Below are 16,483 nucleotides of genomic sequence, written 5' to 3' on the forward strand. Positions count from 1 at the left end.
TCAGGAGATCAGGTAATATTAAGAATGAAATAGCAGGAAACAGAGAATAGTACCTATACCTGTAGAAACCATGAGGTAGAAAAAACATAGTAAACCCAAATAAAGAAATAATCTGAATTTATCTGGTGTTAACTATAAGCTGTTATGTTACCGTCTTAATACTTCTCTATTATAGGACATATATGAGATATTTTTTATATCTGCCAGATATCTGATAACTGCCAACCCTCATGAATTATTTTTAAGTATTGCAACAAAGGTAATTAAGCTAAGTTCAGTGGACTTGCCCAAGGTCACTTATTAATGTGCTCTAGAGTAGGGATTAGAATATATTGTTTTCAGTCCTTGCTTATACATTAGACTTTTGCTACCTTTCTGTGCAACCATTACTAAGACCAATTGTTCTGTCACTGAAGACATCCAGAAATTTAGTCCATGGGAAGGTTAACTAAGGGGTCCTATGTGGGTAAACTTCAAAGCCAGAAGGCAATAATGGACTAGGCAGAGTCAATTTTTTCAATAGGCACAGTGTCCAGGGCCCAAGAAAATATTTTATTAATAATTTTTTAAATGAGAAAACACATATTATAATAATAATATGTAATCATGAATCTAGCTTTGGATTCTACTCATCTTTAAAGCAACAGAGCCATAAAATATAAATTTTCTTTGTTTTTTTAAGTAAGGAAAGGGACTATGAAGGCAAAATTGTTTAGTGTTCATAAAGTCATTATGGGGCCCTGGAAACTAGGATAGTTAGAACCATTGCATCTGTAAATGTAGAAAACAATACCAATATTCATTCAAAATATCCCATTTGCATTGTGAGAGCATAGGCTTAAGATAATTTTGTTTATCAACTGTTATATAAAAATAAGCCTTGAGGAGTTGGCTACCATCTGTGGAACTGAAGGAGAGAGTGTTTTATCAGTAATAAGTTTTTTGCTATATAAATTTAATTGCAATTGTACATGGAAAGAATTTAAGCCAGAAAGCTGGATGATCCTGAGACAGACACACTGCCAGAGCTTTCCTCCCTCATGATTTATTTTTATGTCAAGGAATACCTGTCTCTCGTGGAATACCTAGTGATAGCTAAGCTGAGATAATGATCCACTTAGCCTTTTAGTTGGTCAGGGAAGGACAGGGAGGGGACGTGATTTGGCCTGCTGGAGCTTCCAGGAAGTAGCATGTCCCTTGGAGCAGTCTCATCCAATTGCTTTAGTGTACCCTACAAATGTTAATATTTTCTGTGTGTGCCATGAAGTGAAAAAGGTGAGGAGACATTGATCAGTCTTGGCTTCAGTTTCTTTACCTATAAAATGTAGACCTAGGACAAGACAACCTCCAATTCAATTCAAATCGGTAAACATTTTGAGAGATAATTGCACTAACCACTGTGATACAAAGATTAATTGAATATAGTTTGTCCAAAGTCACATATTTCAAAGACTTAACACCCTTTGTGGAGAGACAGGCATGAAATCTTCTTCCAATAATACAAGTTACACTGTGATAAATGTCGAGGGTGCATAATAATCAAAGTAATATTAAAACTCAGAAAAAAATTAATTCCAATAGCGGGGGAAAAAACAGGGCTTCAAAAGGGAGGTGACATTCAGCCTGAATATGCATGTCAGATCTACAGAAAAATTGATTGGGATTCCATCCCTAGGCAAGGAAAATAAAGTAGAAGAACCGTGGTCCTAATTTTAGAGATAACTCAGATAAAGAGAAGTTAAATTGCTGCTTGTTTAAGGTGCTCACGGTATTGGCAGAACTGAGAAAGAAACCAGCCAGTTTTTCACAGAAATTCCCAATGTAGCAGCTGGGAAAATGGCATTAGCTTCAAGCATTCATACTGTCCTTCTGGGAAAAACTTATAAAATAATTTAAAGCACATGACAATTTTATAGGGAGCTATTAATGGCTAAAATAAGAGTAAGAGGACACCAAAGCATTATTACAAGTGGTTTCCTGCCTTCCAGTCACTCATTGGCACAGAGCACCCTCAGTAATCTCATAGTGTATTGAATGAGATTGCTGAAATGTGGAGATACATGAAATGCAGACATTTGGTTCATTCATAATTGAAGAGAGAATTTAAATTGAAAGTGGTTCTCTAGACTTATTAAGAATGATAAATGACTGAGATAAAAAATATTAGGAAGTTTAAGTCAACATAATTATTAGTTAGAAATGAATGTGGGTGCTTGGGGGCATGAATAACATTTGCTAATAGTGCACCAGGCAGCCTGTGTGAAATAATTTACACACTAGATCAAAATATGAATCTTTTATTGTCTTTTTGTTTTTAATTTTTATTCTGAGAACTTGAAAACACACAGAAAATTAAAAGTAGTAGTACAATAGACACACCTTACCAATCACCCAGCATTAACAATTATAAATACAGTGCCAAGTTTGTTTCATCCAAACTCTCAGTCCTGATCTTACTGTTTTTTTTCAAAAAACAATTTTGATGAGATGTAATTTACATACCACAAAATATGCCCATTGCAATTATGAAATACAAAAAATTAGCAGGGCATGGTGGCACACTCCTCTAGTCTCAGGTACTCAAGAGGCTAAGGAGAGAGGATTGTTTGAGCCTTGGAGGCAGAGGTTGCAGTGAGCCAAGATCATGCCACTGCACTCTAGCCTGGGTGAAAGAGCAAGATTCATTCTAAAAATAAATAAATACAATTAAAAATGTTTTATATTTACTTATGAGTATGACATCTCTGGTCCTCTTTTTCTTTTTTTCTCATCTGATATCTTTTTTTTTCTCCCTGAAGGATTACCTTTAATATTTCTTGTAGTGTAGTTCTACTAATGATACATTCTTTAAACTTTCAGTGTCTAAAAACGTGTTTAATTCTGCCTTTATATTTGAAAAATGTGCTGAACAGGGCATACAATTTTAGATTGGCAGTATTTTATTTTCCTTTCAATTGTATGAACATTGTTCCACTGACTCCTTGTTTGCATTTCTATCATTGAGAAATCTGCTATTTTTATTTTTACTCCTCTTTATTAAACATATCTTTTTTCTTTTTTTTCATTTAAAAATTTTATTTTTAATTTTTATGGGCACATAGTAGGTATATATATATTTATGGAGACATGCAATATTTTGATATAGGCATACAGTATGTAATAATCACATCAGGGTAAATGTGGTATCCATTTACCCTCATTTTTATAGCTTCTTTCTTTTTTTTTCTTTTTTTTACTACCAGATTTGAGAAATTTGTTTATGATGTATTTTTGTTTAATTTTCTCCATGTTTCTTGGGCTTTGGGTTTGTTGAACTACTTGAATCCATAGGTTTATCATTTTCATTTGGTTGAATGCCAGATAATTTGAATTACCATCATGAATGCTAGATAATTTTTATATTCCCATATATATTATTAAAATTGTTTTCTGGGGTGAAGTTAACTGTTTGATCATTTGGGTCTTGCTTTTTAAGATCAAGTAGAAAAGTAGATCTTAAGATATCGGTTTATGTTTAAAAATTTTTTTCTACCCTGGATCTATATTCCTTTAGTCCTGGCAGGTTACTCATAGCTTCACATGGATAATTTTTGTATTTTATATTCTCTTCTAGCTGTTTCTGATAGTTACTGCTCTGCTAACCACAACCTACTTTATTTAAGTAGCTTAAATGGTGCCAAAACAAACAAATAAATAAAATAACATTTATACTTTCTTAATTTAAAGATGCTATCGATAAAATATTTTGAAATGAAAAATATGCTTTTTCTACCTTGTCCCCTAAAACCTCCTGAAGAAAAAATTGTGACATAGCAGGTCTCTGGGCCAACCTCTAAATCCTGGATTTTTAATGTGTTTCAAAATTCCAGGAGAAGTCATGGTTTAATTAGAAGAGGCCTGAGATAGGAGAGGGTTACAGTTTACAACATGAGATAATCAGGGAAGTGGGAAGACAGTCACTTCATAAATGATGATAATGGCTGACAAATATACTCTGTAAGGTACTGTGCTGTGTGCTAGACATAAAGAGTTGTGAGTTACAAGATTGCTTTAGGCACTTTATAGTAAAACAATTTTTAGACCAAAACAAGTGACCCATCAAGTTGAATTACAATAATAGTTTTAGCCTGAAGGAAGTAGTCTCTTTCAGTATCAGATACATTGGGATGATAGAGGTAAATCTTTTTCCTCCATTATCCTTCCCAATATTTTTATTTTAAATTATTTTCTTTATGATACTATTTTCAGTAACATGGATCATCTTTCTGTTTTATACTTTGCAACATATATGATATTCTCATGGCATATAGTTATCCATTACATGTGGGAGGCAGGTGGGTTTCATTTCACATTAGCTCTGATCAGTTGACATTTGAGGCCAACAGGAAAAAATGCTATGGTCAATTGGAAATGTGTGCCTTGGATACAGAAGAGAAAATAAAGACAGTTATTTCATGTATTTTTAAAATTTCACTTATTTAATATTAGATGTATACATTTTAAACTCTAATACCTTTCAGAAATACTATAGCAAGAGCTTGTGTGTCAAATGCTGGACATATCCACAGTTCTGACCAATTGCACAAGGATAAAGATGAGGTGAAGATCAATTTCTAATTATACAATAGAATATTTGATTTTGTTTATTTATTTTTATATTTTAAACAGAATCTCACTCTATCGCCCAGGCTGGAGTGCAGTGGTGCAATCTTGGCTCACTGCAACCTCTGCTTCCCAGGTTCAAGTGATTCTTGTGCCTCAGCCTCCCCAGTAGCTTGGACTACATGTGTATGCCACCATGCCCAGCAAATTTTTTGTATTTTTAATAGAGATGGGTTTTCACCATGTTGGCCAGGCTAGTCCCAAACTCCTGGCCTCAAAAGATCTGCCTGCCTCAGCCTCTCAGAGTGCTGGGATTACAGGTGTGTGCCACTGTGCCTGGCCATATTTGAATTTTCAAAAAGAAAAAGAGGATGCAAAGTGTTCAAAGAGAAAAAGAGAGAAACAGCACTATTGCATCACAAAGACAGCAGTCACTCCCAGGGTAATAGGTGATAAGAAGCTTAAGTTTTGAATGTAATGGAAGAAAGTAATACCTCCTTAATGTTAAGTTGTGAAGTTCCTATACTGAAAGAGGGCTTTGGGGAAGTACCTAAGCAAAGATTAAAAACTTAATTCAGATGTTATTGGTATCAGATATAAAAAGACAATATTCTAAGAGAAAACTCAGCAGAGAAAATGGTGGGGGGGATCAGTAGTGCCTACATGAACAAGAATTCTTAATTGTTCAGAAAAGTTACTATGCTTTTAAAGTACAAGGGTTTTACCATTCTCTGGTAAGAAGGAATTGAAAGTTTATATCAAAATATCATTTAAATACAAAATATAGTTGTGCAAAATGTAGAGAAAAGTAAATATAATTCTTTTTTCAGGGTATGGGTTCAGTGATGTAGACTATAAGAATTCCAGGTAAAAAGCCTCTCCAAATATTATTACGTAGCTAAATTTCTGAATTTGGCAGACAAATTCTACCACTGTAGGTAAAATTAGGCATAGGTGCTCATACTCGGCATAAAAAGTGTAAATGTCATTATTTAATAAATGTTAATTTGTCTGGATGAATGACATGACAGTAGTATAGTTCACAATCACTAATGTGAACTCAATGTATATTACCCCCTCTGTTACTACACAAATAACATACACAGTGAAATGACCTATTTAAAAGCTACTTATATTTTAAATAGATAATTAATTTTCAAATTCTCTAAATAGCTATACTTTTTATAGTAGGGAGGAAAGCAATATTTACAAAAGCACTCTTAGACTCATTATGAAGATAACCTTAATGAAATAATGCAGGGAAAGCACCACTTTCCTAAGGAGAACTTGTTACCAAGCTACATTTTTTTTCTTAAATGTAGTATTGGCCCTATTTCTCAACATTGTTTCTAGGTGTGAATTTATTAGATTTGTTTGCAATGAAATTCAAGCCTGAACATTAAGAAACAATAGAAAAGACTGCATATTTTTCTCTGGGAATGTATATATGCAGCTATGTCTGCAGCTATGTATATAGTTGGGAATGTATGTATATAGCTGGCAATATAGCTATATATATGGGAATATAGCTATGTATATGTATATAGCTGGGAATATAGCTATATATATATGGGAATATGGCTATGTATATATATATATATATATATATATATATATATATATAGCTGGGAATTTAGCTGTGTATATAGTTATGTATCTAGCTGGGAATGTATGTCTGCAGCTGTGTTAGCACACACATGATTATGTGTGTGGGTGTTTTATAACAATGAAAATAGACAAGATAACACAAGAAATTATTTACGTATAGATACAAATCAAATAGGAATGTCAATTCTCTGAAGAAATATTGAGAAAATACAGAAACCTACAAAAAGAAGCACAAGGGTAAAACAGAATACTTTTAAAAATGATTCCTATATTAAGTTATTTTATTCTTTAAGAACTCTGAGAGGTTAGGTAAGAGAGTATTATGAGATGGAAAAGGAATACTCTCAGAATTTTCATGGTCAGACAGCCCTGGCCTGCACTATTTTATCTGAAGAGAGAAATTGAGGGAACTTTTTTTATGTTTACCTCAGAGATATAGGAGATAAAGTATAAAGGAAAGAGAAAACATTTTGAAAATAACCAGCATCCTCAAAATTAGATAACTGAGTATTCATAAAAGAGTAAAGTTGTGAAACTTATTAGTAATCGTAAGCAATGGAATGATAAGTAAAAGAAACAAGTAAGTTAGAATATATGTGACCACCCATAGTCATGAAGTCACATATAGTTGACAGTCATGGCTGTCAACCTGATTTATTTATTTATTTATTTTTGTCATCAATGTGAGGAAAACAGCTTCCTTTGAGTACTTCTGTCAATGCCAAGCACATCCAACACTTGTCACCAATGTGTGTTGATTAATGAGGTTCAGATAATATCAGTGTCCAATATCAATTAAAAGAGCCATTTGGCAAAAGCAAAAGGAAAATTTCAGTTTTCGGGAGGCTTTTCTATGGAGAAAGGACAGGTAGATCACGTGGTTTCATCTGGCTTGACAGTTTTGGTTTGACTGTCAGTGCCCCTTAGCTCTTTCCCATGAGGTTTGTGAGGACTGGGCGAGGCCTTCCATCTAAAGCCTCAGCTTCTGACAGGTGGCTGTCATTCTTAGTTCCATCCAATTCTGAGGAGTGTTTTCTCTCCATCCCATTTTGGATTTAGGGTGGCAAATGTTCCTCTCCCTTTCTAGCCCCAAGCTCTTGGACTATACCTCCTGAAACTTTTTTCATAAGTATGAAAGGCCTTTTATTAAACTCATCAGGCTATCCTAAATTAGTATAAAATTTAGGATATGAAGTTTCCTAAATTTTGTATGAAAAAGGCCTTTTATTAAACTCATCAGGTTATCCTAAGTTAGTATAATTCTACTATGCCATTTGTTTTCTCCTGCATCCCTGACTGGTAACATAAGCCTAAGAAAAATCAGACAGCTTGAAAGAAATAGTGGTAAAATACAGAAATCTGCACATTTACTTAGCTTATCACCATCATTGTGATGCACTGTAATATAAAGAGAATCAACACTGGGTTCTTCCAATTTTATGTGAAAAGTTATTGGTCCTGGGAGATGGCTAAATGAATTATCACATCCTCTTGAGGTCTCGAGACTGGTGCAGGAAGCTGCAGAGAGACAGATGTTTGTGGAGCTGAAGAACATACCTTCTGATGAATTGGTCCAGAGCTCAATAGTTCCAGAAAGCAGGCTCAGGACAGGAGTATGCTTAAGTCACGTAAGAGCCTTGTACAGAGCCTACTCCAGTATCATCACAGGACAGAGACATAAATTCAGAATTCATCTTTGGATTTTCTAAGTTTAACTCATGATAATTTCTATGTTAAAAAAAGAGAAAGGTCCATACACTTGTGCCAAAAGAATATCCCCACTTCTCTTTTAAGGTCTTAAGTATTTGCTTGGAAAGGCATGCTGGGTGCTCCCTCCAAATGATAAGTCCACTAGTTAGTCAGGCACTATCTGGGCTCTCTCTGCACTTGAACTATCCCATGACACATTCCACTTCCAGAGCAGATACATGGAGGTAAAATACCTAAAACTCAGATAAAACGAACTATGTATCTTTTAGCAGGCCTAGTGAAAAGAAAAGTTTGTAAATGATAGGTGGAGTTTTGAGATTGCACGTGTATTTTAATTACCTTGGTACTTCTCATCTCTTATTAGGAGATTTGGATGCATACAGTGCCCAATATCTGTATATTTCTGTAGGATATATGTGTTTGCTTTCAGGAGGCCGATTATAGTGAAGGGAGGTGACACCTCTCTGGTGTGATGCAAGGAACATGATGTCCAAAAATGACCCCAGGCTCTCAGTCTGAGTTTCCTGAAAATGAGCTAGCTGGGACATTGGGTTTCTTTGCCCTGCAGTGGAGATTTGTACAGTCTTGTAAAAATGCTGGGCAGATACTATTCCCATATGGCTGCTATAAATATGTCGTACTCTAATCTCGACTGGCTGGGAAGGTTGTTCTCATGCTTGCTCTGCAAGAAATGAGAGAGATGGCTAGGCGACATTTCTTCTCTGCTCTAATGTGGATTCATCTGGAGTTCCAGCAGATTGCTCAGGCTCCCATTTGCCCTTCTGTAGGATAACAATGGGTGATTGAAGTATGTATGTGACCTTAGTTTTGTAAATTCTCCCTCATTTATTAAAGCGTATCTCTTACCTGAGTTGCAAAATATTGAGGAATTCATTCTAAACATTAACACATGATTAAAGCGGTGCTTCACATGGGTTCTAACATCATAGTGGTGTTCTGAAAGATCCTGACTTGCACAATATATGGCTAACAAAAGCCCCTGAATTTATGAGTTTGACAGTAATCTGGTGACAGTAATTTGGTTTTTACTATTGATTTATTTTCACTAATTTGGGTACAAATACAGTCATACTTAGTGTCAAAATTTTTTTTTAAATCCCATTTTAGTAGTGGCCTAGTTTTACCCTCTTGAAGATAACTATCCTCCTCAATTTCCCAAAAACATGACAGGATAATTCAGGGCACTAAAAGCAGTGAGTGAAGGAGTTATCAGAGCTCTTTCCCAGGACCAGGTAAATCAAAGACAGAAAGACTGACCAGTTTACTCGTATGCTTCATGTTGTAACCATGCAGTGTCCCTGTTGAAGTTTGAACCTATAATGCCCAATGGATACTTTTCGATGGTGTGGTGAGGCCCTTGCTGGTCCTATCATGTGCAGGACGAATTAAAACCCATCTAGTTATCTCTGTGCTTAGTTGCAGTTCTCAGAAATATAATTGCGCCAGTATGGCTTTTTCCTTAATACCACCAAGCCTCAGCCACCCACAGTGTCAGAAGTGGCTCTTCAAAAACATGATGACCAGAGGCAACAAGGCAGAAACTTGTGAACCCAAATTCATGCATCTGTTTGACCCAGATAAGATATTGAACTATTTGCCCACATTTAGCACCTATTGTTCTTTTACACAATTTCTGGCTTTTTTATATTACAGAAAATGAGTTGGTAGTGAGATCAGCGAAGACGTTTCTAGTTGAAACTCATTGTGGTCGTTATTTTTTTTTTCTTTCTTTTTCTTTTTTTTCTTTTTTTAGACGGAGTTTCACTCATGTTACCCAGGCTGGAGTGCAATGGCGCGATCTCGGCTCACCGCAACCTCCGCCTCCTGGGTTCAGGCAATTCTCCTGCCTCAGCCTCCTGAGTAGCTGGGATTACAGGCACGCACCACCATGCCCAGCTAATTTTTTGTATTTTTAGTAGAGACGGGGTTTCACCATGTTGACCAGGATGGTCTCGATCCCTTGACCTCGTGATCCACCCGCCTCAGCCTCCCAAAGTGCTGGGATTACATGTGGTCGTTATTTTGAGATGGGTTAGGAAATAGGACATGAAGAAGCTGGTGAAATTTCAGTCAGTGCAGAAGCTTCCCATCAAGGCCAGCCCTGCCTTGGCACAACAACTTAGGAGTGGTGTTATGACTTAGTTTCTTTACACTACTTTTTTTGCGATGGCGTCTCCCTCTGTCACTTAGGCCAAAGTGCAATGGTATGATCTCAGCTCATTGCAATAGCTGCCAAGCAATTCTCGCATCTCAGCCTCGCAGTAGCTGGGATTACAGGCGTGCACCAACACTCCTGGCTATTTTTTTGTATTTTTAGCAGAGACATTTTAGTATTTCTAGCCATGTTGATCAGGCTGAGCTCAAACTCCTGGAGCTCACCCAACTCCTGAGATCTAATTGGGAAGATGCTGATCACCAGTTTCAAGTGCTTCTATCTGTTGGGAGACCACCTTTCCCTGAAGCTAGCTGTGATTAATTATTATTATTTTATTGTGACTATTATTATTTTACAGAGTTTAATAACTGCTTATCACCTGATGGTTGCCCAACATTTCTGGTGGGAGTGAGGTCCAGGGACCTCTCCTGCTCTGCTCATGCCTGACTAGCTACCTACTATAAAAAGAAAACCTTTGAGGCCAAGCCATGTTGCTTGAAGAAGCAAATTTTTTTGTGCCCATTGACAGGGTAAGGCAGAGTTACACCAACACTTTTCTTGTTTCTGCCCATTTGAAGAGGATTCAGTTTCTTTATGATTTTAAAAGAGTGCCTTGTGGATGTTTTGAAGTGACTAGAACATTTTAGAACTCTCTGACTCCTGCTTTCTTCCAATTTCCTAAGAGCACATAAGAAAGAGTCTCCTGATTATTTAAAAAGACATAGAGATCAGGGGAGGAGTGTTGATATTAATAATCTCTAGAGCAAAAATTTACACTTATTTCACATAATCCTCAAGCTGTTCATGTGAGGAAAATCCCACATGTGTATGCTCTCTGACTTTTGAGTAACTCTCTCAGAATGTGGCTCCCACACCTACCTCCATCTGCCCTATTCTTTGCTCCTCCCCTCATGTGAGTGGAGGTTCCTATAACTAACACCATCACTTGTGGTCTGACTTCCACATCACCTTTTCCTTCCCAGGAACCTTAAGCTATCCGATACCTCTTCTTTCTACTGTCTTTTCAATGTTCCTTTTACACAGGGTCTATTTAATGAGTATGAATTGCTCAAATCTTTCCCGTCTAAAACAATAAACCAAGCCTCCCTGGTATCTTCTTTCTCCCAGTGATTCTCCTCTTTATTATGCTCCCAGTTGCCATGTCTTCTCATATCAGTCTTCAGTTAGTTCTAATCTAGTTTCAAACACCACCATTAGCTCCCATGTAGGATCTCCCAGTGACTTCTATGTTGAAATGTAAACCTCATCTTGACTAACTTTAGCAACACTTGATGCTCTTAACTTTGCCGTCTTTTCTTAAATACTTTCTCTTCTTGGTTTCCATGACACTATATAAATTTTTTTCTGCTTTCTTTTCTATTTATCTTTCCATTCCTTAAGTACTTCTCTTCTGTAGGATTTTTTGTTTGTTTTTGTTTTTGTTTTTGTTTTTTACCTACCTAACCTGTAAGTGTCAGGGATCTCAAATTTGATTTCTAGGGCCATTTCTCATCACTATTTTAACTATCTCTTTGTATACTATTATCCACATACTTAACTTAAATGATCACTATACATCAATGAATACCAAATTTATGTGTCTAAGAGCTCTCCTTTGAGTTTCAGAGCTATTTGTTCAACTGCATACTTGTCACTGTTTGGATATTTCAAATACATAGCCACCCAAGATTGCCTAACACTAAGCATATGCTCTTCCACTCAAGCATGTTCTTATACATTTCTTAACTTAGTGAGTGGCATCACATGCCCCCAATTTTATAATCCAGAAATCATTCATGACGTCCCTTTTTCTCACCTATCATGTGTAATGCATCATAATGCTTTGTTGATTTTATCTCTTAAATAACTTTACTTTCTCTATTTCTCTCCATTATCTGTTACAATTATTTCTTATTTGACTACTCTAATAAATTCCCATTTATATTTCTTGCATACATTCTTATTCCTCTTTAATCAGCCTATCATATGGTGCCCAGAATAATCTTTAAAAACACAAATCAGATCATTTCACTCTCTTGCTTAATTCTTTTAATGGTTTCAACTTGTTCCTATGATGAAGTCACAAATATTTAATGTGTAGACAATGCCTTTAGCTGATTTGGCATTTGTCTGCCTGTCTAGCCACATGTCTTACTACCCTCAAATCTAAGTTCCTACCACTGGCTTGCTCACACTGAACCCCTTTTATCTCTCAGCCTTCAGTCAGACTGACCTTTCTGCCTGGATTAATTCTTACATCTCACCAACTCCTGCATATATTTGAGTCCTATTCATTTTACATTTCAGCAAAATCACCACTACTTTAAGGAAGCCTTTTCTAATTCACTAGATTTAATCAGGACCATTTCACAGCATTTAATTTAACTATAATTTAAAAGTGTAAGTGTGGCCCTATGTTAATGTGCATATAGTCTACTAGACTGTACACTCCATCAGAACAGCTCCTCTATAAAACTACTAAATTTCTATAGTATAGAAATTTAATAATGAACATCTCAGTGTCTGTGTTAGCAGTGGATCTTAGATACGATGGGTGGGTGGCAATCACTGGTAGATAAAAATCATTGATAAACTCAGGCAGATAAAAGGTGTGTGTTAAATAGAAGAACCAAAAGGAATGGAAGGTACTGAAAGAGAAAATATTAGAGAATGAGAATTTAACAGGCACTATCTCCTAAATCAGGAATGCCAACCAGATTTCAGCTCATATATTATCTTTGATCTGCTGCTCTTGCCTTCCAGAAGTGATATATTGAGAAGGACTCTGAGCCTGCATTAGAACTCAGTTGGAAAAGAAGTGCTGTCATTGATTAACGATGTCTTTCCTAGAGTGAGAGAGGGAGGTGGTAGCATGTGTGCTATATGTTTGCCATGTCTATTAAAATATATTGCCAGGTAATTGTGGTCCAAATTTCAATTTTCCAAGGAAACTGGATAAAGCTAGACTACTTTAAAAAAATACATTGAAGAAAAACCAATTTACTAAAAACAAGAAAACAAAACAGACAAAACCCTCAAATACAAACGCAAAAACTAAAACCCAGTCAATTAGAAGAAAGCTTATTTGTATAAAAACTGATTTCACCAAAAAGCTGTTACAGGTGGTAAAACCCATAGTTAGCTTCTCCACTGTCCATAGCATAAAAATAATAACTAGTATTTTTTGAGCACTTTCCATGTGCCAGAACATGTGATATAGCTTTATATTTATTAACTCATTTAATCCTCACAATAACCCTGTTAGATAAGTACTGTCATTATCTTCATTTTTTAGATCAAAAACTAAAATTTTGAGAGATTAAGTAACTTATAGAAGAAAATACAATTAAAGGGCTAGAGTTTTATCAAAATTTGGACAACTAAAAAAGACACATGTTCTCGACACTTGTTACTAGGATTTATATTAACACACACCTTTTTTGTTATTTAGTTATTATTTCATAATCATAAACTTAACTCTAATTCAGCTAGGCATGGAAAGGACGAGGGAAAACATGGAACCCAAAGGGAACTGCAGTGAGAGCACAAAGATTCTAGGATACTCGGAACAAATGGGGTTGGAAGGGTGCTCTCCTGAGCTACAGAAGGAATAGTCTGGTGGTTAAAATAAATCACAAGTTCAATTTATTTGAGTTGTCCATAGTCAGTGATGGTGATCTCCTTGCTGGTCTTGCCATTCCTGGACCCGAAGCGCTCCATGGAGTTCACAATATTCATGCCTTCTTTCACCTTGTCAAAGACCACATGTTTACCATCCAACCACTCAGTCTTGGAGGTGCAGATGAGAAACTAGGAACTGTTTGTGTTGGGTCCAGCATTTGCTATGGACAAGATGCCAGGACCTGTGTGCTTTAGGATGAAGTTCTTACCATGGAATTTCTCCCTGTAGATGCACTTTCCACCAGTGCCATTATGGCATCTGAAGTCACCACCCTGACACATAAACCCTGGAATAATTCTGTGAGAGCAGGAACCCTTATAACCAAACCCTTTCTCTCCAGTGCTCAGAACACGAAAGTTTTCTGCTGTCTTTGGAAACTTGTCTGCAAACAGCTCGAAGGAGACAACTGCCCAAGGGCTTGTCATTGACAGCAATGTAGAAGAGCACGGTGGGGTTGACCATGGGTGATAGTGCAGGGCTCCCAGCAGTGGCGTCTGCAAAGCCTAACACACACCTTTTTAAGAAGACGTTAAGGCATATAAAAAGATAAATGTGTAATAAAATAAATACTGCTTGATAAAGAACAAATGTACCAATATTTTGCGTGAAATACTGAAAGACATAATTTTGCTACCCTAAAAGGACAGATAAAAAGAATAGCTTATCACAAAACTATATTAACATTTGTCTGAGGGAGTTATTTTTTATGTAATTGCAAAATGATTAATTGATGGTTAGTTTAATTATTCTTTGAAGCATCCAAGTAAAACTAATCAGTATGATATTTTCAGAGTTATCACTTTTCATTCTTTGATAAATGGATACTAAGTATGATTTTTTCCCAATATTAAAATGATCTTGGTCTTTTAGATGAATTCTTGAAAATGATAACATAGCTATAATAAATTATGTAAATTATCAGTGTATGCTTTATTTGGATTAAATCAAGATCTCTAAAAATAATCTATATAATAAAGCTTCCCTGGACGAGCCTGGGCAACACAGTGAGACCACACCTCTCTATAAAAATTAAAAAATAAAAATTTGCCAGGCATGGTGATGCATGCCTGTAGTCCTAGATAATCAGGAGTCTGAGTCTGGAGGTGGATTACTTGCTCCCCGGAGTTCCAGGCTGTAGTAAACTTTGATTGTGCCACAGCATTTCAGCCTGGGTGACAAAGTAAGACCTGGTCTTTAAACATAACCAACAACAACAACAAAGGCCTTCCTGGGGAAATAACTGTAGTTGATACAAATATGTCATTGCCCCAAAAGGTAAAAATTCTTTGATTTCAGATCTTTGCAATTGTGAATAATACTGCAATAAACCTGTGAGTACAAATTTCTCTTCAATGTACTGATTTCCTTTCCTTTGGATATATCTCCAGCAGTGAGATTGCTAGATCATATGGTAGTTGTCATTTTAATATTTTGAGGAAGCTTCATATTGTTTTCTAAAATGACTAAATTAACATTCACAACCAACTGTGTCCAAGGGTTCCCTTTTCTCCACACCCTCACCAACACTTGTTATCTTTTATCTTTTTCATAGTAGCCATTCTGACAGATATGAGGTAATATTTCATAGTGGCTTTAACTTGCATCTTTGTAAAAGGAAACACTTTGATAATAAGAGCTTCATAGTCTCAGATCAGCTATTTTCCTAAAATAAAAACAAAGTAGCCTCCAAGACTATCAGCCTTATATCTTTTAGAGATTTATTTTTAAAATATAAAGGGAAAACCCTAGGCTTGGTATGATGATTATGTCTGACACTATTCAACCATTAACTCTTGTCAGTGGCTGTCTCTCCTTCTCCTTCTCTCTTTTGATTTGCCACTTTAATTGGTGTGTGTGTGTGTGTGTGTGTGTGTGTGTGCGCGCGCGCGCGCGCAATGATTGTATTGCCCCAAGGTGCCTTGTTTTCTTGCCTAACCCAATCTACTACACCAAGGAATAAACAGAGGTTCTATTGCATTATTCTGTCATCAGGAGACAGCCTTATTTGTACTCCCAGCTGATCATGTGAATGCTGGCTCTTTAAACTAGGAGTTGTCAAAGTTTTTTGATAAAAGGCCAGATAGTCAATATTTTCAACATTATGAGCCATATCGCCTACATCACAACTATTTAGCTCTCTTGTTTTAGGATGATAGCAATCATAGATAGTATGTAATGAATAAACACTATTGTATTCCAGTACATACTTATAAAACAGAATAAAAGAGCAGATATTTCTACAGGCCACAGCTTACCAGCTCCTGCTTTATACCCTTATTCAGGCCAACAATTACCACTTCCTCCATCCAAGGTTTAAGGTTATGCAAGTAGAAATCTTACATGAGCTACATTTTCCAGACAGACTTAAGCTTCACAGTGGCACTAAACAAGTGATCATTGGTCTTATGTTTAGGATCTGAAAAAGGCTTTGAAATATTAAACAATGGGCAGAGTTATCTTCCCTCCCCTCCACACTCCCCTCTGTTTCTTCCCTCAACCAATATTTTTAAATCCCAAGTATATACTTGGGATTTAAAAATATTATACTAATTATCCTAATTATTTTATATGAATTTTCATTTAATTCATGTTTACTTTTTCATTATTCTTTCTTGAATTGCATCTCAAATTCTTCTGCTGATAACATATTCCTTCTTCAGGCAATATTTTTTAGACTCTTTAAGTGAGAGTATAAAGGCAGGTTT

General features: G+C 36.0%; 1 pseudogene; it reads right to left on the reverse strand.

The window, feature by feature from the left end:
- LOC108301809 overlaps window positions 1–16,483 on the reverse strand; it is a 108,843-nt pseudogene that overhangs the window by 15,848 nt on the left and 76,512 nt on the right.

The sequence above is a fragment of the Cebus imitator genome, unplaced genomic scaffold (assembly GCF_001604975.1).
Source record: "Cebus imitator isolate Cc_AM_T3 unplaced genomic scaffold, Cebus_imitator-1.0 Scaffold37, whole genome shotgun sequence".
NCBI classification, from domain to species: Eukaryota; Metazoa; Chordata; class Mammalia; order Primates; family Cebidae; genus Cebus; species Cebus imitator.